This window comes from Dasypus novemcinctus, chromosome 4, assembly GCF_030445035.2.
Source record: "Dasypus novemcinctus isolate mDasNov1 chromosome 4, mDasNov1.1.hap2, whole genome shotgun sequence".
In the NCBI taxonomy this organism is placed as follows: Eukaryota; Metazoa; Chordata; class Mammalia; order Cingulata; family Dasypodidae; genus Dasypus; species Dasypus novemcinctus.
Genome location: NC_080676.1, coordinates 60,216,888 through 60,235,058, shown reverse-complemented (window position 1 = coordinate 60,235,058; position 18,171 = coordinate 60,216,888). Strand labels below are relative to the sequence as shown.

The window sequence follows — 18,171 nt, the reverse complement described above, 5'->3', positions numbered from 1 at the left end:
TAAAATGGAAAACAAAACAAAACATACACACAGATACACAGTCAAAAAAGCAATTCTGCCACACACTCACCTGCATAGTCACAGGGATTTCACAATAAATTAAAATTGTATGCATTTCAAAAGTATTGCATGATGCTTTTTTTGACATATTTAAAGAATAAGTGCTACAAATTCTAATTTTCAGAGTAAGTAATCAGTAAAACCAAAGGGTTGTGTTCATATCCCTAAATACTTATGTATTATGCTTTTTACGTTTTAAAATGAACAAATTTTCGATAGATTCAAAAAGATGACAGAAAATACATTTAATTGATTCACAAGATATATTTATATGAAATAAAGAGATTTTTTAAGAAAGTATTTTTTAAATTGTAGTTGCAATCTATTAGTGGACCATGAAATTAATTTAGTGAGGTATGATCAGCATTTTAAAAATGAAATAAAATGGAAGAGAATAGAAAATAGTATGTCACATATGGTCAGGTTAAGTACACTGTTTCAGGAAACTTTAGTTACATGTGTATGTAAATTGTATTACTATAGATTGTGGTACAAAAGTTAAAAACATTGTTCTTTGATATATACATTTAATACATATCTGTTTCTTTTTATTCTTTATGCCCCATGTTATAAACCAAGCCTTTTATGCTAAAATATATTTTTTATATAATTGTACTGTTTTGGAGTTTCAGATATCCAAATTCCAGAAATAACAATAATCTGGAACAAATCTGGTCCTAGATATTCTTTGCAAACAATCAACTGCATGTTCCAGTTTACAAAAGTACTTTAAAGTAGGCTATATGTGAATCCCATTTTATATGTGAGAAAATTAAGGCCCAGTTAGATTAGCTCATTTCATCAATCTCTATCTAAACTCTTAATCTACTGAAAACAATTATACTTCTAAATTTTATCTATTACCCTTCCCCCCTCCCTTAAAGACCTATCTTCAATAGTGCAATGATTAAAAATAATTAAAAGGTGAATTTTTTTTTAAAGTGGCATGCAGAGATGAAGATGCTAGTTTGTGGTATCAAGGAGTTTTGGTGAAATGAGTAACAACACAAAACAATATAAGTGCTAAATTAGTGAAGTAGACAGGTATGGTTTACTTGCAGTTGGAGGAGAACAAAGGAAGATGGGGCTGAGAATATTTTTCTTTTAATAGAATTGTCCTACACGCAGCAAAATGTTGAGTAAACTGCTCTACACCCAACCTGGTGTACGGTGTAATGGTCTAAGTGTTTGACAAAGCCTTTGGCACTAGCAGATAGGAATCTCCAGTTTGAGAACTATGGGCTAGGCTACAGTGGGTGCTCTATGCTGCCCTCTGCTGACACAAAAAGGTAAGAACAGACATTTAGCAGAAAAAGGAGTAAACTCCCTAGGGAAAAATACAAGTTCCTTGGAGAAAAATATACCAACAATGAAAATGCTTTGCGTTGAGGCCCAGCAGTAGTTTCAAAATTGCGGGGTGAGGCTGAATAAAGGCTGTGAGCCATTCTTTCTGATCCATACCTGCACTTATAGCCAGTGCTTACTGTTTGTCTTTGGCAAGCTTGCATGTTTGTAAAGGGAATAAAGGCTTGTCCTTACACAAACACACCCTGTCCTTATGCTGCAGTTTGCCCCACCATTCCAGGTTTGCACTACCACTCTTTTACCCGAGGCTTGCATTAACTCTTCTTCCCTTCTGATGGAATGATCATTGTGTGCTGGGTGGTTACAGTCATTTACAATAAGGAGGTGGACCCGGAGCTTGAAGGAGACGGTTCTAGAGATACTAGATAAGAGAGAACAGAGACAATTCTTCCAACGTAGTCCATATAAAACATAAAACCAGTCATGTACATACTACTGTTTTTCATTCCCATAAAAGATTATACTGTAGAAGTACAACAGATAAAGAACTGGAGTGGGTAAGACATTAATGCTGAGTCAGTAAATTGTGGCCTCAGTTTTTAAAATGAGCCTCATACTACTAATCATAGATAGGCCCGTACTGTGTAGCACTATAGTCTGCTCTTTATTATTCACACTGATGAAAGGGAGAGATCTGTTTCAGTTTACTTCTTAATATAATTATATGTAATGTTCAGGGAATATACTTAAAACCAAATAATGAAATTCTCAGTTTTCCATCACATGTAATTATTCTACCTATGAATTAGTTTCTACCATGCAGGTGACAATGCCCCACTTTGACTGCGGATCAGAGCTATCTCCCTTTCCTGGAATACCTGCTAACTTCAGTATTGTTAATAAAAAGAGAAATAAAAATTCTTCCCTTTTTGAGTTACCCCAATCTTTGAGACTTTTTTTTACTGCTCTTTAGTCTGTATACCAACTAACATATCCTGTTACTTGGTGGTATGTGGCTATTTTCTAAATGCGATAAAGAAACTATGATTGTTCTAGACATTCTGGAGAAAGAATCAAAGAGCTGGAAGAAACCTTAAAACTCAATCTAACACTGTCTCTTTTTTTTCACATATGACCAGGGCGCAGAGATTTGTCCATTGTCTTGGGATTTGTGGCCAAGCCTCAGAGTTCTTTGCACTTTGTTTATCTACTCATTGCTTGATGGACACTCGCCTATCTGTAAAGTATCAGTAACTGTTAATGCTGCCTCTTTCTTTCCTTGGCACAGTTAGTTAAGATTCACTCAGTACTCCCGGGAGATAGAACATTGTCCTCAGTTCTAAAGGAAAGCCAAAAAAAATTTTAAAAATCACATATTTTATTATATGATTCCATTTATATAAAATGCAAATATAAATCAATTTATAAAGATGTAATTAGATTAGTTGTAACGTAGAACTGGGGAAGGACTGCTAAGGAGTGTAGTTTTTCTTTTTGGAGTAATGAAATTGTTCTAAAAATTTTTATGGTGATAAATGCACAACATTGTGATTATACTAAAAGTTATTGATTATATGCTTTGGATATATGGTATGGTATGTAAATATATCTCAGTAAAATGGCTTAATAAATAAATAAATAATTGTGCAAGAATAGCCAGAAATAGCAGCTATGTACAGCAGGGGAAGCATAGAGAGATTGAGAGGTAAAGAATTTTCTTGTTTGTCTGGTTTTTGTTTATCATTATTGAAATAATGAAAATGTCTAATAATGATTGAAGTGATGAATGCACAACTGTGTGATTATACCAAATACCATTGATTATACACTTTGGATGAATTTTAAGCTTTATTAATATGTGTCAAAAAATTATCTGTTAAAAAAATCACATTTTGTCACAAAGGCATCTGCAACCTAACAGAACAGAAAACACTAGCATAACTATATGGAATATATCTACCAAAATAAGGACAAACAAGAAATATAAACCCAAACAATTACAGCCAGAGCTCCAACAAGATATACAAATACACGAAGGTATTAAAGAAGAATTTCATGATTATGAAAGTACTTTGAAAGCACAGAAAACATGATTCAAGAATACTTGAATCAATTCACAAGTGCTCTGAAGTCTAATTGAACAAACCAGAGCCTGGGTATATATTTTCAATTCTCATAAAAACTCCTTTTTTCCTTAGCTTGGAAAGTTTTATACTTCAGTCTCTTTAAAACCACCTCAGAATCCTTTAGCCTGGGGGTCTCTTCTGTGTTTCTTCATCAGAAGTCTCACTTCTAAGCCTTACCTTTCCTAACTATACTTCATTATATACGCACAGCTTGCTATATTCTGCATGAAGAAAGGACAGTTTTAGGGAGGCATGAAAGAAGAAAATGAGAGGAGAGGATGACTACTAGGTGTTTAAGTTAACTTATTCATTAAAAAGAAAAAAAAACCCAAATCACTGAGCACTCAGTAGGTAACTGGCTCAAATCCGGTGATAAAGACCTAGCCGCTGCCCTAAACAGGCTTACAGTCTAGAGTTAGATACTTTCCTTTCTTCGTACATGCTCACATAGAGGGCTAGACTTGGGGTGGTATTAAGGGTGAACGAATGCTTTACCCAAACACTTCATCTTTGGAGTGTTTGTCCCTAAATCCCAATTTGTTTTTTCATTGTAAGGCAGCCTTAAGAAAGGATACAAAATAAGCCATATTGTGTAAATTCCATATTTTTCTCTACAGTCTCTGTTGCTCCTGCTTCAGAACAATGTAGTGTTTCTGCCATCAAAATCATCATTCATTTGCAACTGGCCAGAGTAGCAACCCCCTTCCCATCAACCCACACCACAAGACCTCTGTTACAGCTACCCCTCCTGGCCCACAGGATATAATTTCCGCTTGCTGCTGTAGTTGGGAGTAAAAAGGCAGGTACAGCGTCACATATCCTGTGATGTTGCTGCTTGCCCCTGTCACGAATGGACCACAGACAGTGACTATCTAACTCCAGTGGGAATGTCATGATCCAAAGACAATTATTAGAAATACTTTTGAGAGATACAATGTGTTTAGAAATCACCCTGAATGTTAAATTAAAAAATGAAGCCCTACTGAAAATCATCCATTTTGGAAGCAGTAGCCTAAAAAGGCATGTTTTCTTAACATGTATTTTTGGTCTATTAGATTACTCAAGGTTTTGTGTACAATAGTCATGGTTCAAAAGGCCACTCTTTTTGGAAAGAGGCTGGTGTATTGAACTGGCTTCCACTATAAATAAATATAAAAGGAGGCTAAGGGGGAAAGTAAGATTCCATAAAAACAATAAAGCATATTATAGTTAGTAAACATCATAACATTTGAAAAATAGAATGCATTTTCCCAAGGAGACAGTGTTTTTTTTTTGGAGCTTACTTAAGCTGGACTACGAAATGCTCACAAATATCAGGTCTGGTTTACATTTCTGGAGTAGCCTCCATCACAAAGCTCTTCATGTTTAGGTGAAGTTCCTTTATATTGCCCCCCATAAATGCCTGATTAAATTATGAACTGAATAAAAGAATGTCTTATGGTGCTGCTGCATACTACAAAATTGAAAAATGTTTTGAAAACAAAGGGAAAAGGCAACATACTAATATTACTGAAGAATAACATAAGTCAGACAAGTAGGCTGAAATAAATGCCATTATGCTTTCCTTTTATTTAAATAATTATTCCAGAACCCTGAATGATCCATAGATTGTTATAGATTATGTTATAGAAATAGAGTAGATAAGCTACACGGAATAGTCTTGAGCAGCTTTGTCAAGCTACAGCTGTTATATGTATAAGTATGTAAGTATATGCTATATATATACATTTATAAGTGTGTGTGTGTGTATAGTCTATATTACATGCAAAAACCAGTCTATCTTCCTTGCTGTTAAGAAAAACCTGATTCAAAGCTATCAGAAAAAGAAAGTAAAGATACATTTTTACTAATTTGAAATGTTAGCTAAAAAATTATCAAGGTCAGATCCAAGATGGCAGTGTAGGGAATGGCAGACTGCACTTCTCCAGAAACTGCAGCGAAGTAGACAGGTTTACCTGGCAGAAGGAAAGCTGCGGGACCACAGGGATCATGGGAGAGGGCAGCTAGAGAGGGGGGACCCAGTTGGCTGGGGTAGAGGAAGCCTTGGGAGATACGGCAAGCAAACGAGCACCCAGTCAGCTTGGAGGGAAAGGAAGCTGGGGAAGTGATTTGTCTGGAAACCAGTGCTCAGCCAGCTGCAAGAGTGACCAGGGATGTGTCCCAATGCCCAGTAGGCTCTCGTGGGGGGCGGGAGGGGGGAGGTGTGTGTGCTGCGGGACAAATAGGTGTGGGGATTGGCTGGCTCAGGGGGAAAGGGGGTGGGAGAGAGGGGAGATAAGGCAGGCCAACCCCATCTCAGTCGGTTCTGGGAAAAAGACACACCAGCAGATGCTGACGTGGATCCAGGGAGAAGAGAGGGGGCGCTCATAGGTGGGCTGTCACACCCACCCACCCTGGGAGAGAGAGGATCTAGGTCAGTGAAGGAGGTAAGGGCTGACAGGTGCCCAACCAACCTGAGGGAAAAGGGGGCTGTGGAAAGGCAGCCTGTGAGCCATCAGACTTCCAACCAGCTTGAGGGAAAGGGGGCAGGGAGAGGCAGCAGGCAAGCTGTCAGGTGCCCAACTGGCCCAGAAGATACGGGAGCCAGGGAGCAATCCATCTGGTTGTTAGACTCCCTGGGGGAGGGGGAAATGCAGGACACGCAGCCTCATGACAGGGAACTTAGACTGAGATTTTTTTTTTAAATTCTATGTTTTTTATTTTTTCTCTATATCCCGGTACCTTACTTGTGGAGGGTAGGCCATAGGGTGATTGACTGGTGAGCACTAGCAGCTTGAGATGGTTGCTTATGGCCTAAGTGGGAGGCCTGCCTTTTTCTGTTTGATTTTTCCCTTTGTTTCTTTTTTTTCCTTTTTTCTCATTTTCTTTATTTCTGTTCTTTCATTTTCCCCTCCTTCTTTGCTTTTCTTTTGCTGCACCTTCTCTTATTTGGGCTTCTCATCTTTCTGGTCCTTTATTTTATTTTTTTCCTTTTTTTTTTTTCTTTCTCCACCTTTTAAATTCTTATTCTATTTTATTTATTTTTTTTATGATTTTTCACTCTTACTACTTATTTTTTTCTGCCTCTGTTATGGTTTCTTTTTCATCCTTTTAAATTTTTATTTTATTCTTTTTCTCTTCTTTCCTTTTTCATGTTCTTAATTGTTTGGGGGGAAACAAGGTTAACTACAAAGATATGCATCAAGTGTCAAAGAGGACCCATAACACAAAACAAAACAAAATAAAACCCTAGAGCAGAAAGAGGATCTATTCAACTGAATAAGACCATCAAGATAAACAGATACCTAGACATCAGCAAAAAAATTAAAACCATACTAAGAAACAGGAATATATGGCCAAGTCTAATCAACAAAATAAAGCAGGAGTAGACACAGAACATTAAACAACTAATTAAGGATGTCCAAACAAATATCATGAATCAACAAAGTGAAGGAAGAGATAAAGGATATTAAGAAGACACTGAGAAAACAAATAGAAGAAATCGTAAACATACATATAAAGATAACAGATCTGATGGTGATGAAAGGCACAATGCAAAATTAAAAATACACTGGAAGCACATAACAGCAAATTTGAACAGGCAGAGGAAAGAATTAGTGATATTGAAAATAGAACATCTGAAATTGCATAGATAGTAAAACAGATTTTAAAAAATAGAAAAAAATCAGCAGGGACTCAAGGAATTAAGTGGCAGCACAAAATGCAGAAATATATGCATTATAGGCATGCCAGAGGGAGAAAAGAATGGAAAGGGGACAGAGGAAGTGTTGGAGGAAATAATGGCTGAAAATTTCCCAACTCTTATGATGGACATGGATGTACATGTCCAGGAAGTGCAGCACACTTCAAACAGTGTAACTCCTAACAGGCCGACCCCAAGACACATACTTATCAAAATGTCAAATGCTCAAGACAAAGAGAGAATTCTGAAAGCAGCAAGAAAGAGAGATCCATTAAATATAAGGGAAGCTCCATAAGATTATGTGCTGATTTCTCATCTGAAACCATGGAGGTGAGAAGGCAGTGGTATGACACAGTTAAAGTGCTAAAAGAAAAAAAAAACAACCTGCCAACCAAGAATTCTGTATCTAGCAAAGCTGGCATTCAAAAATGAAGGAGAGTTCAAAATATTCAGAGAAAACAGAAATTGAGAGAGTCTGTCAATAAGAGTCCTGCCCTTCAAGAAATACTAGGAGTTTGGCAGATTGAAAGGAAAAAATAGGAGAGAGAGGGTTGGAGGAGAGTGTAGAAAGGAAATTTTTAATAAGAGTAACACTGAAAGGATAAACAGAAAATCAAAAACAAAATATAACATATATAAACCTAAAGAAAAAGACTAATATAAGTACTACCTTGACAGTAATAACATTGAATGTTAATTGATTAAACTCTCCTGTCAAAAGACACAGATTGGCAGAATGAATAAGGAAATATGACCCATCTATATGCTGTCTACAAGAAACTCACTTTAGACCTAGGAATGCAAGAAGATTGCAAATAAAAGGTTGGAAAATGAATTTACATGCGAACAATAACCAAAAAAGGACAGTAGTTATACTAATATCAGACAAAATAGACTTTATTTATTTACTTTTTTATTAAAGATTTATTTTAAAAATTTTTTTCTCTCCCCTCTCCCCAAGTTGTCTGCTCTTTGTGTCCATTTGCTGTGTGTTCTTCTGTGACTGCTTCTATCCTTATCAGCGGCACTGGGAATCAGTGTTTCTTTTGGTTGCGTCAGCTCTCCATGTGTGCGGTGCCATTCTTGGGCAAGCTGCACTTTCTTTTGCGCTGGGCAGCTGTCCTTACGGGGCGCACTCCTTGTGTGAGGGGCTCCCCTATGCGAGGGAAACCCCTGCGTGGCACGGCACTCCTTGCGCGCATCAGCACTGTGCATGGGCCAGCTCCACACGGGTCAAGGAGGTCCGGGGTTTGAACCATGGACCTCCCATGTTGTAGGCGGCCGCCCTATCCATTGGGCCAAGTCCGCTTCCCAAAATAGACTTTAAATGCAAAACTACTGTAGGAGACAAAGAAGGACACTATATATTAATAAAAGGGGTAATCTATCAAAAAGAAAGAACAATTATAAATATTTATGCACCTATCTAGGGTGCCTCAAAATACATGAGACAGTAGCAAAACTAAGGGGAGAAATAGATGTCTCTACAATCATAATGGGGACTTTAATACACCATTATCACCATTAGACAGAACATCTTCACAGAGGGTTAACAAAGAGACAGACCTTGAAATTAGACCTAAGAGAGATATATAGAATATTATACCCAAATACAGCAGAGTATACATTCTTCTCAAGTGCACATGGATCATTCTTCATGATAGACCACATTCTAGGTCACAATATATTGAGAAAGATTGAAGATTGAAATTACACAAAGTAATTTCTCTGATTACAATGGAATGAAGCTGGAAATTAATAAGTAGCAGAGAGTCAGAATAGGCATAAATATATGGAACTTAAACAATACACTCTTAAACAATCAGTGGATCAAGGAGGAAATTGCAAAAGAAATCAGTAACTGCCTTGAAATGAATGAAACTAATCACACAACCTATAAAAATTTATGATACGCAGTTAAAGCAGTGCTGAGAGGAAAATTTCATAAATGCTTATATTAAAAACAGAAGAAAGAGCTTTAAAAAAAAAAGCAGAGATCTAATTTCACATTTGGAGAAACTAGAAAAGAACAACAAACTAACCCCAAAGCAAGCAGAAAAAAGGAAATAACAAAGATTAGAGCAGAACTGATTAAAATTGAGAAAGAAAGAGAAAAAAAAACTAGAAAAAAATTAACAAAACCAAAAGCTGGGTTCTTTGGAAAGGATAATGAAATTGACAAACCCTTAGCTAGACTAACAAAAACAAAAAAGATAGAAGATGCAAATAAATAAAATAAAAAATGAGAGAGGGTCTATCACCACTGATCCATATAAGTAAAGAGTATCATAAGAGGATATTTTGAATAAATATATGACAAAAACTAACTTAGATGAAATGGACAAATTATTAGAAACACACAAGCAACCTACATTTATGAAAGACGATACAGAAGAACTTAGCAGACCAGTCACAAATAGTGAGACTGAATCAGTCATAAAAACCTCCCAACTAAGGAAAGCCGAAGGACCAGATGACTTCACAGATGAATTCTAGAAATTATTCCAAAAATAACTAACACTGATTCTGCTTAAACTTTTCCAAAAAACAGAAGTGGAGGGAACATTATCTTTCTCATTCTATGATGCCAACATCACCCTAATAACAAAGCCACATAAAGATGCCACAAGAAAAGAAAACTTCAGGCCAATCTCTCTAATGAACTTAGATTTTAAAATTCACAACAAAATACTTGCTAATTGTATTCAATAACACATAAAATGAATTATGCACCATGATTGTTGCCGCCTTTCTCCACCCCTCCTCCCCTTCCAGCCCCCGCCGTCCTTCCCGCCAGTCCCGCCCATATTGCCAACCCACAATCTGCCCTCTTCCCCAGTAACTGCTTACCTCAGGTCTATCCATCAGCTTCAGCCTGTCCACAGCCGCCCCTTAGCCAACCCTCCCTTCATCACGCCCCTCCCTCTACCCAACCCTATATAGCTAAGTGTACTTCCGTAATAAAGCAGACCTGTTCTTGTGCTCAAGCGGTCTCCTTGGTTTTTCCTCAACCGCGCGTCCCCCACGCCTGGAGAACCGGTGCTCCTTCTTGGAGCACCCCCCGCCGGCTGTTCGGCAGGAGCAAGCCCCCCCGACTCTTGGGCCTGAGCGAGGACGAAACCCCCACGCTCAGCTACAACTGGCGCCCAACGTGGCAGCTCCTCCCCCGGCCCCTCTCTGCTGCTGCTGCTGCTGTGATCGTCCTCCTCTCCAGGTAGGGATCCCTCGCCCGGACGAGCCCCAAGGGACCCCTCGCCGTCGTCCCGTCCCTATCCCGTCATGGGCGCCTCTTTGTCATTGCATCAGGCGCCGCAAGTCAGAGCCCTCGCTGCCCTGCTCGATGCCAATGGAGTCCGCGTCTCCTTGCGGCAGCTCCAAAAGTACTGGGATCTCTTGCTCCCTTTTAATCCGTGGCTCGCCACCTGCCAACTCTGGAGCCCGGACACATACTCGCGACTCATAGATCAAGTCACCTCTGCCATGGAGCACGAGAAACGCACCTTCCCAACGGGCCTCTTACCCGTTCTCGTTGCCATTCGCGCTTGTCTCCTTGGCGCTCCGACCGAGGCCGTTTATGAAGCTTCTCCCAAACGGCCTCTAGACTGTGATCCGGATGAGCCCGCCGACACTGACTCTCTGTCTAACCAACTTGCTGCCGCTCTCGAGCGCGAACCTCCCCGCCCGAGCTCCCCACAGCAGACAGAAACCATTCCTGCCGCTCCCCAAGATGGCGGACTTCCACCTTCTTCCCCCACTTCTGCCCAAGATGGCGCGCATCCGGCTTCTTCTTCGCCGGTGTCCTCTTCCCGCCTCTACCCGCCTCTTCCTGCCCAGTCAACATCCGGTTCAGGCCCGGAAACTGCGTGGTCACCATCTTCCACTAAACCGGAAGCACCCCTCGCGCCATCTTGTCCGCTGCCGGATGTCGCAGCTTCGCCATCTTGGCCGGCGCCCGGAAGGGTCCCGCCGCCATTTTGTTGTTGCCCGGAAGCCGCTAAGCCGCCATTTTCTCACCCGTGTTCCGCTTATCCCTTGCCGCCGCCGTACGGCAATAGCCCTTCACCTGCCTTGGCTGCTCCATCAGTCCCTGGTGCCACGTCTTCTCAAACCCCCCAGCTGTATCCGCTGAATCCGCAGCCCACGCCGCAGCGACCCCAAACTTGGCTACCCTTTACAGCGGAAGAGGTCAGGACCCTCCGCAAAGCTGTAAAGGAAGATGGAATTGGCAGCCCTTATGCGCAGCAACTACTTGAGGAGTTGGGGACCCAACTCGTTCTCCCATATGACTGGATTGCACTAGCCCGTGCCATCCTGACACCGGGTCAATTTATTGAATGGCGCGCCCATTACCAAGTGGCTGTTGACCGGCAAATCATGGAGAATGCCCAAGCTGGCGTCCTCGATCCCTCCGATGCATACACGGGGACCAACAATTATGCAGACCCTCGTTCTTACCTCCAAATTGACCCAGGGTTTTGGCACCGGGTAAAAGTCCTCGTCCAGCAGTCTTTCTCTCTAGTCTCCACCAAGCAGCCCACCAAGCTCACGCAACTGCTTCAAGACTCTAATGAGACTTTCCCAGCATTTGTCGCCTGCGTCCTGGAAGCCTGTCAGCGGAAGATTTCCAGCGAGGATGCCCAGTTTGCGCTGGCCAAAGAACTTATCATAGACAGATGCCTTGCGCCATTCCGAGCCGTAGTCCTTCCCATACGTGATAAAGCTCTGCACGAGTGGGTCCTTGCTTGCCGCGACGTCGACCCGCAAGTCAAAACGCTCACCGCTGCCTTTGCCTCTGCCATGGCTGTTTCATCCAGCCCCACTTCTGTCTGCTTTCGGTGCGGCCAGCCCGGCCACTTCGTCCGCAAGTGCTCCCAACCAAGCCCAGCGCCTCGCTCAGACCCGCCGTTGCGGCGGCCAAGGGGCCCTTCTACGCCATGTCCGCATTGTGGGAAAGGATATCACTGGGCCCGTGACTGCCGTTCTGTCCAAAGTCCTCAGCAGCCTTTAAACTCCCAGCGGGGCAGGCCTCAGCCCCACCCCCCAAGAGGCCCCCAGAAGAATTCCCAAGCCATAATGTGGACAATGCCCATCACACGCCGCCAGAAACCTTCACTGGAGCTCAAAATCAATGGGCAATGGCTCGATGGACTTCTAGATTCTGGCGCTGAAGTCTCCTGTGTTCCCTTCGAAGTCGCTGCGTTCAATCACTGGCCCCTAGAGACCGGCCCTCAAGTCATCGGCGCCACGGGAGCTGCTACCTCCTGGAAAACATCCCAACCTCTGCATTGGAGCGACCGAGAAGGCCACGAAGGCCAAATTCGCCCACTCATCCTTTCGTCTGTCCAAACCATCTTATGGGGGAGAGATGTCCTCAGCCAGCTAAAGGCCCGAATCACCACAGAAGCCTTCTCAGCTGCGCTGCCCCCCCCCCTTCTAGGGGCCACTGCTCCCATCTCAAAACCTGACCCTATCCCTCTGGAATGGGACACAGAGGAGCCCATCTGGGTCGAGCAGTGGCCCTTGCCAGCTCACAAGCTGCAAGCTCTCTCTGCCCTCGTTGAAGAGCAGCTACAAGCAGGGCATATAGAGTCATCCACTAGTCCCTACAATTCACCGGTCTTTGTCATTAGCAAGAAGAACACCGGCAAATACCGCCTTCTCCACGACCTCCGTGAGATCAACAAACATATTAAGCCAATGGGATCACCTCAGCCAGGATGCCCGCACCCCACTGCAGTCCCCCAACATTTTCATGCAGCAACCATTGACATCAAGGACTGCTTTTTCTCTATTTCTCTTCACCCCTGGGACTGTCCACGATTCGCGTTCACAGTTCCGCGCATCAACAACCAAGGTGCAGCTCAGCGATTTCAGTGGCGAGTATTGCCTCAAGGCATGCGCAACAGCCCGACTATGTGCCAACTGTATGTCAACCATGCTGTTGAGCCGCTGCGCTCCAAGTTCAATCCGGAGCACACATACATCCTCCACTACATGGACGACCTCCTTTTAGCAGCGAGCTCCAGTGCGTTCCTCAATGATCTGCTCTCGGCGATAATAACAAACCTCTCCAGCCTCGGGCTTACTGTGCAGTCTGACAAAATAAACCTCCAGCCTCCTTTTCAATTCTTAGGCTTTCATTTTCATCGGTTCATCCAACCCGCAAGCCCAAAAATCCACCTTTCTGATAAGATGACGCTAACCGAGCTCCAGCAACTTTGCGGGCAAATCAATTGGCTTCGCTCGGCGCTTCCCATCACAACAGTGCAAATGCAGCCCCTCTTCGAGCTCTTGCAGACCAAGGATAGCCCACCAACTGCAGCCACTCGCAGCATCACCATCACCCCCGCTGCCCAAGAAGCCGTCCAACAGGTCAGCGTCGCTCTGCAGCAATGCCGCCTAGAGCGGTTCTCCCCTAACCTTCCAATTTTGGCTTTAGTTCTGCCAACGCCAATCACTCCCACAGGTCTCTTGTGGCAAGATGGCCCTCTCCTTTTTCTGCATATGTCAAAGAGCAAACTCCCGAAAATCTGCCCTTTTACAAAGGCCTGGATCGCGTTGGCCACTGACTTAGTACTTCTCTCCATACAAACGTATGGCATCCCGCCACACACCATTGTCTGGCCTTTAGATGCCAAGGAAGTTACCTCCCTCATCATGAACAATGCCCAAATGCAGCCTGGTAGAGCTCTTTCGTGGCTCCTTTGACAACCTCATCACCGATTGCTGCAGGGAATGTTTCAATTGGCGTTTTCCAACCCGTTCCGTCCATTGCCCACACGGAACCCGATCCCTTCAGCCATCACTGCCTTTACAGATGCCTCAAAAACGGCGTTTGCTGCCATCATATACACTCCTGGGAATCCTGAGCCACGGCAACTGCTGTTCGCAAATGACTTTTCTGTTCAAGTGGGCGAGCTTCTAGCCGTCGCTGCAGTCCTTAACCTCCACCCAAACCAGTCTCTCAACATCTTCACTTTGGGACATGGAGCTGCCCTGGATGGTGCTTCAGGGGCAATCACCGGACATTGTAAATCCTCACAGGGCCCACTGGATGGAATGGAGGAGAGTATGGGCCATGATGTGAACCATTGTCTATGAAGTGCAGAGGTGCCCAAAGATGTACTTACCAAATCCAATGGATGTGTCATGATGATGGGAACGAGTGTTGCTGGGGGGGGGAGAGAGGGGGGATGGGGGGGTGGGGTTGAATGGGACCTCACATATATATTTTTAATGTAATATTATTACAAAGTCAATTAAAAAAAAAAAAAAAAAAAAACATCTTCACTGACAGCCTATACACTCTTCAAGTGTGCCGCAGCCTCCCGCTTGCCACTTTCTTACCCGGTGACTCAAACATTGATCGAGCGCTCGCTTTCGTACAGCGACTTCTTGAAGCGAGGCAACAGCCCTGGTTCATTGCTCATATCAGAAGCCACTCTGGCCTACCAGGACCGCTGGCTCAAGGGAATGACCTCGCTGATGCTTCTGTGTCAAGCCGCCAGATACCGCACCGTCAGATGATGCCTCCATACAGCCTCGCGGCCGTCTTCTTCGTCCTGGCTTCCCTCGTTCTCCCAGCCGCCGCCAACCCGAGTCACCAGCCCTTCAATTGGACCCTCTCCCTCTGGCAACAAAAAAGGCTCCTCGCCTCGAACGTAACCGCCTCCGCCCCCTCTTTCACTACTGATGTCGCCAACCTCACTGGACGCACGAACCTTCCGTCTTATGAGTGGGGGGGACACAACCCCGCTGCCACAGGTTTCTACATGTGCCCATCCTCCGCCAGAGGATGCCATGACCCAGCGCACTATTACTGTCCTCTCCTTTGTACAAGTTCACTACCAACGCATCGCCACCGCTGAGTCCCCACCCCCGCCGTCCACCACGCCCCTTCCGCCCGCGCCACCTACTCCAGACCGCACGCCTATAGCTTCTTGTCTTCCTCCCCTCACTTCTCTCCAACTGTTCCTCCCCCTCGGGCGGGGGGTCAGGGGACATCACGAGCCCGTTTCGCTGGCAAGGCTCGGCGCGCGCCAGGCGCCGGCGTGCGCCGACCCTAATGGCGGGCACATGCATCCTGGCCAGATGCTATGTCGTCCGCTCATGGCCGGCCAGTCCTCGTGGTCTCCCCCCACCCCTCATCCTATTCCAGTACCCGTCCTTATAACCTCCTTTTCCTCCTCCTCCTCATAATCCTTGTCTTTTGTTGCTGCGCACACCGAGTTATTCACACCCACAGTGCGCACCAAAACTTGTTGCCTCTATTTCCTTTTAAAAACAAAAGGAGCAATTGTTGCCGCCTTTCTCCACCCCTCCTCCCCTTCCAGCCCCCGCCGTCCTTCCCGCCAGTCCTGCCCATATTGCCAACCCACAATCTGCCCTCTTCCCCAGTAACTGCTTACCTCAGGTCTATCCATCAGCTTCAGCCTGTCCACAGCCGCCCCTTAGCCAACCCTCCCTTCATCACGCCCCTCCCTCTACCCAACCCTATATAGCTAAGTATACTTCCGTAATAAAGCAGACCTGTTCTTGCGCTCAAGCGGTCTCCTTGGTTTTTCCTCAACCGCGCGTCCCCCACGCCTGGAGAACCGGTGCTCCTTCTTGGAGCACCCCCCGCCGGCTGTTCGGCAGAAGCAAGCCCCCCCGACTCTTGGGCCTGAGCGAGGATGAAACCCCCACGCTCAGCTACACATGATCAACTGAGTTTTATCCCAGGTATGCAAGGATGGTTCAACATAAGAAAATCTATGTAATACACCATATTAACAGCAAAAGAAAAAAAATCACATGATCATCTCTATTGACGCAGAAAAACACATTTGATACAGTACCGTATCTTTTCTTGATTAAAACACTTCAAAAGATAGGAACAGAAGGAAACTTCCTTAGCATGGTAAAAGATTCATGAAAAACCCACAGCTAACATCATACTCAATGAAATGCTAAAAGCTTTCCCTGTGAGATCTGGAGCCAGACAATGATGCCTACTGTCACTGCTCTTATTTAACATTGTATTAGAAGTATTTGCTTGAGCACTTTACTCTTTGCAGATGACATGATCCTATATGCAAAAAGCCCTGAAACAAAGTTTCTACAGCTGTGTGGCAATTTGAGATTATTTTTGTGACTTCTTCCCAAAAAGAGAAAAATTATGTTTGTAAACCGGCCTGTTCATCTGGGTGTGATACCCTGTGAATGTATTAAATTCAAAGGTTTTAAGTTTACTTAATAAAATCAGTTTTAGGCCTTTTGAACTGTGAGTCAGTAGGGTGTGACTCACAGTTGAGTCCCTGCCCCCTTAGTGGACTGATATAAACGACACTCACTCAAGAAGACACCCAGGAAGAGGAGAGAATATGGTCATTTTGGTCTTGCCATGTTACAGAAAGGAGAAGACACAATCAGCTGAAGTCCCAGGGAGAGTTGGGCCATTCACTTGATAATCTGCAGCTGAAAAGAAGAGCAGCTGAGCAGATGGAAAGAAACTAAGCCCTTCGGCAGACTGATATAGGAAGCCCTGAGAGACAAGCCCTATGCCAGCCTATAGCTGGGGTTGGAAGAAGCTGGTTCCACTAAGCCTTATGAGGAAGAAGGAAGTAGAGACCATGCAAGATTGCCTGCTATCTTGCTTCAACACATGGCAACTGACTTTTTTTTAAATATCTATTTATTTATCTCCCTCCACCCCCTGCTGTCTGCTCTCTGTGTCTATTCACTGTGTGTTCTTCTTTGCTTGTACTCTCATTAGGCAGCTCCAGGAACTGTTTCTGGGACCTTCCATAGTGGAAGAGAGGCAATCACTCTCTTGAGCCACCTCAGTTCCCTGTTCTGCTATGTTGTCTTATTTTCTCTCCTCTGTGTCTCTTGTTGCATCATCTTGCTATACCAGACCTCTGTGCCAGCTGGCACTCCCACACGAGGTGGCATTCCCGTGTGGGCTGGCACTCTGCACGGGCCAGCTTGCAGCATGGGCCAGCTTGCCCTCACCAGGAGTCCTTGGGCATCTGTAGCAGTTTGATATTATTGATGAATTCCAAAAAAAAATTTTGGATTATGTTTGTAATTTGATCTGTACCTGGGCATGATTGAGTTATGATTAGGCACAGATAAAACGCATGGGAAAGAAGAGAGCTGAGGGTTTCTGATGTTGGAGTTTTGATATTGGAGTTTGGTGCTGAAGAATTAAGCTGAAGCCCCAGGAATTAAGCTTACAGAGGAAAGAGAAGCCAGCCCCAGGAAGAAAGGAACCTTGACCCCAGAGTAAAGCAAGCCCCAGGAATGTAGGAACCCAGGAAGCCTGAACCCTCACAGACATCAGCAGCCATCTTGCTCCAAATAGATTTTGGTGAGGGAAGTAACTTATGCTTCATGGCCAGGTATCTGTAAGCTCCTACCCCAAATAAATACCCTTAATAAAGACCAATCAATTTCTGGTATTTTGCATCACCACCCCTTTGGCTGACTAATACAGCATTGAACCCTGGACCTCCTATATGGTAGTTAGAAGCCCAAATGGTTGAGCCACACCCATTTCCCTGGCAACTGACTTTGGTGAGAAAGCAGCCTTGAGTAGGACTCTTAAGGGCTTTGTAACTATAAGCTTTTACCCAAATAAATACCCTTTATAAAAGCCAACAGATTTCTGGTACTTTGCTTCAGCACCCCTTTGGCTGGCTAATACAAGCTTTAGGTAAACAAGTTCAGTAAAGTGATATAAGATCAACATGCAAAAATCAGTAGCATTTCTGCACACAAATAATGAACAATCTGAGGAGGAAATCAAGAAAAAAATTCCATTTACAATAGCAACTAAAAGAATCAAATATATAGGAATTAATTTAACTAAGGATGTAAAAAAAACTTGTACACAGAAAACTACACAGCACTATTAAAGGAAATCAAAGAAGACCTAAATAAATGGAAGAATATTTCATGTTCATGAATTGAAAGACTTTAGTCATAACAAATCTATCCTACCCAAACTGATTTAGA

The 18,171-nt window shown here is 43.7% G+C and overlaps 1 protein-coding gene across 5 annotated transcripts in view; it reads right to left on the bottom strand.

Annotated features, from left to right (window-relative positions):
• MAP3K13 (mitogen-activated protein kinase kinase kinase 13) overlaps positions 1-18,171 on the bottom strand; it is a 205,527-nt gene that overhangs the window by 126,696 nt on the left and 60,660 nt on the right. The gene's annotated exons all lie outside the window — the stretch shown is intronic.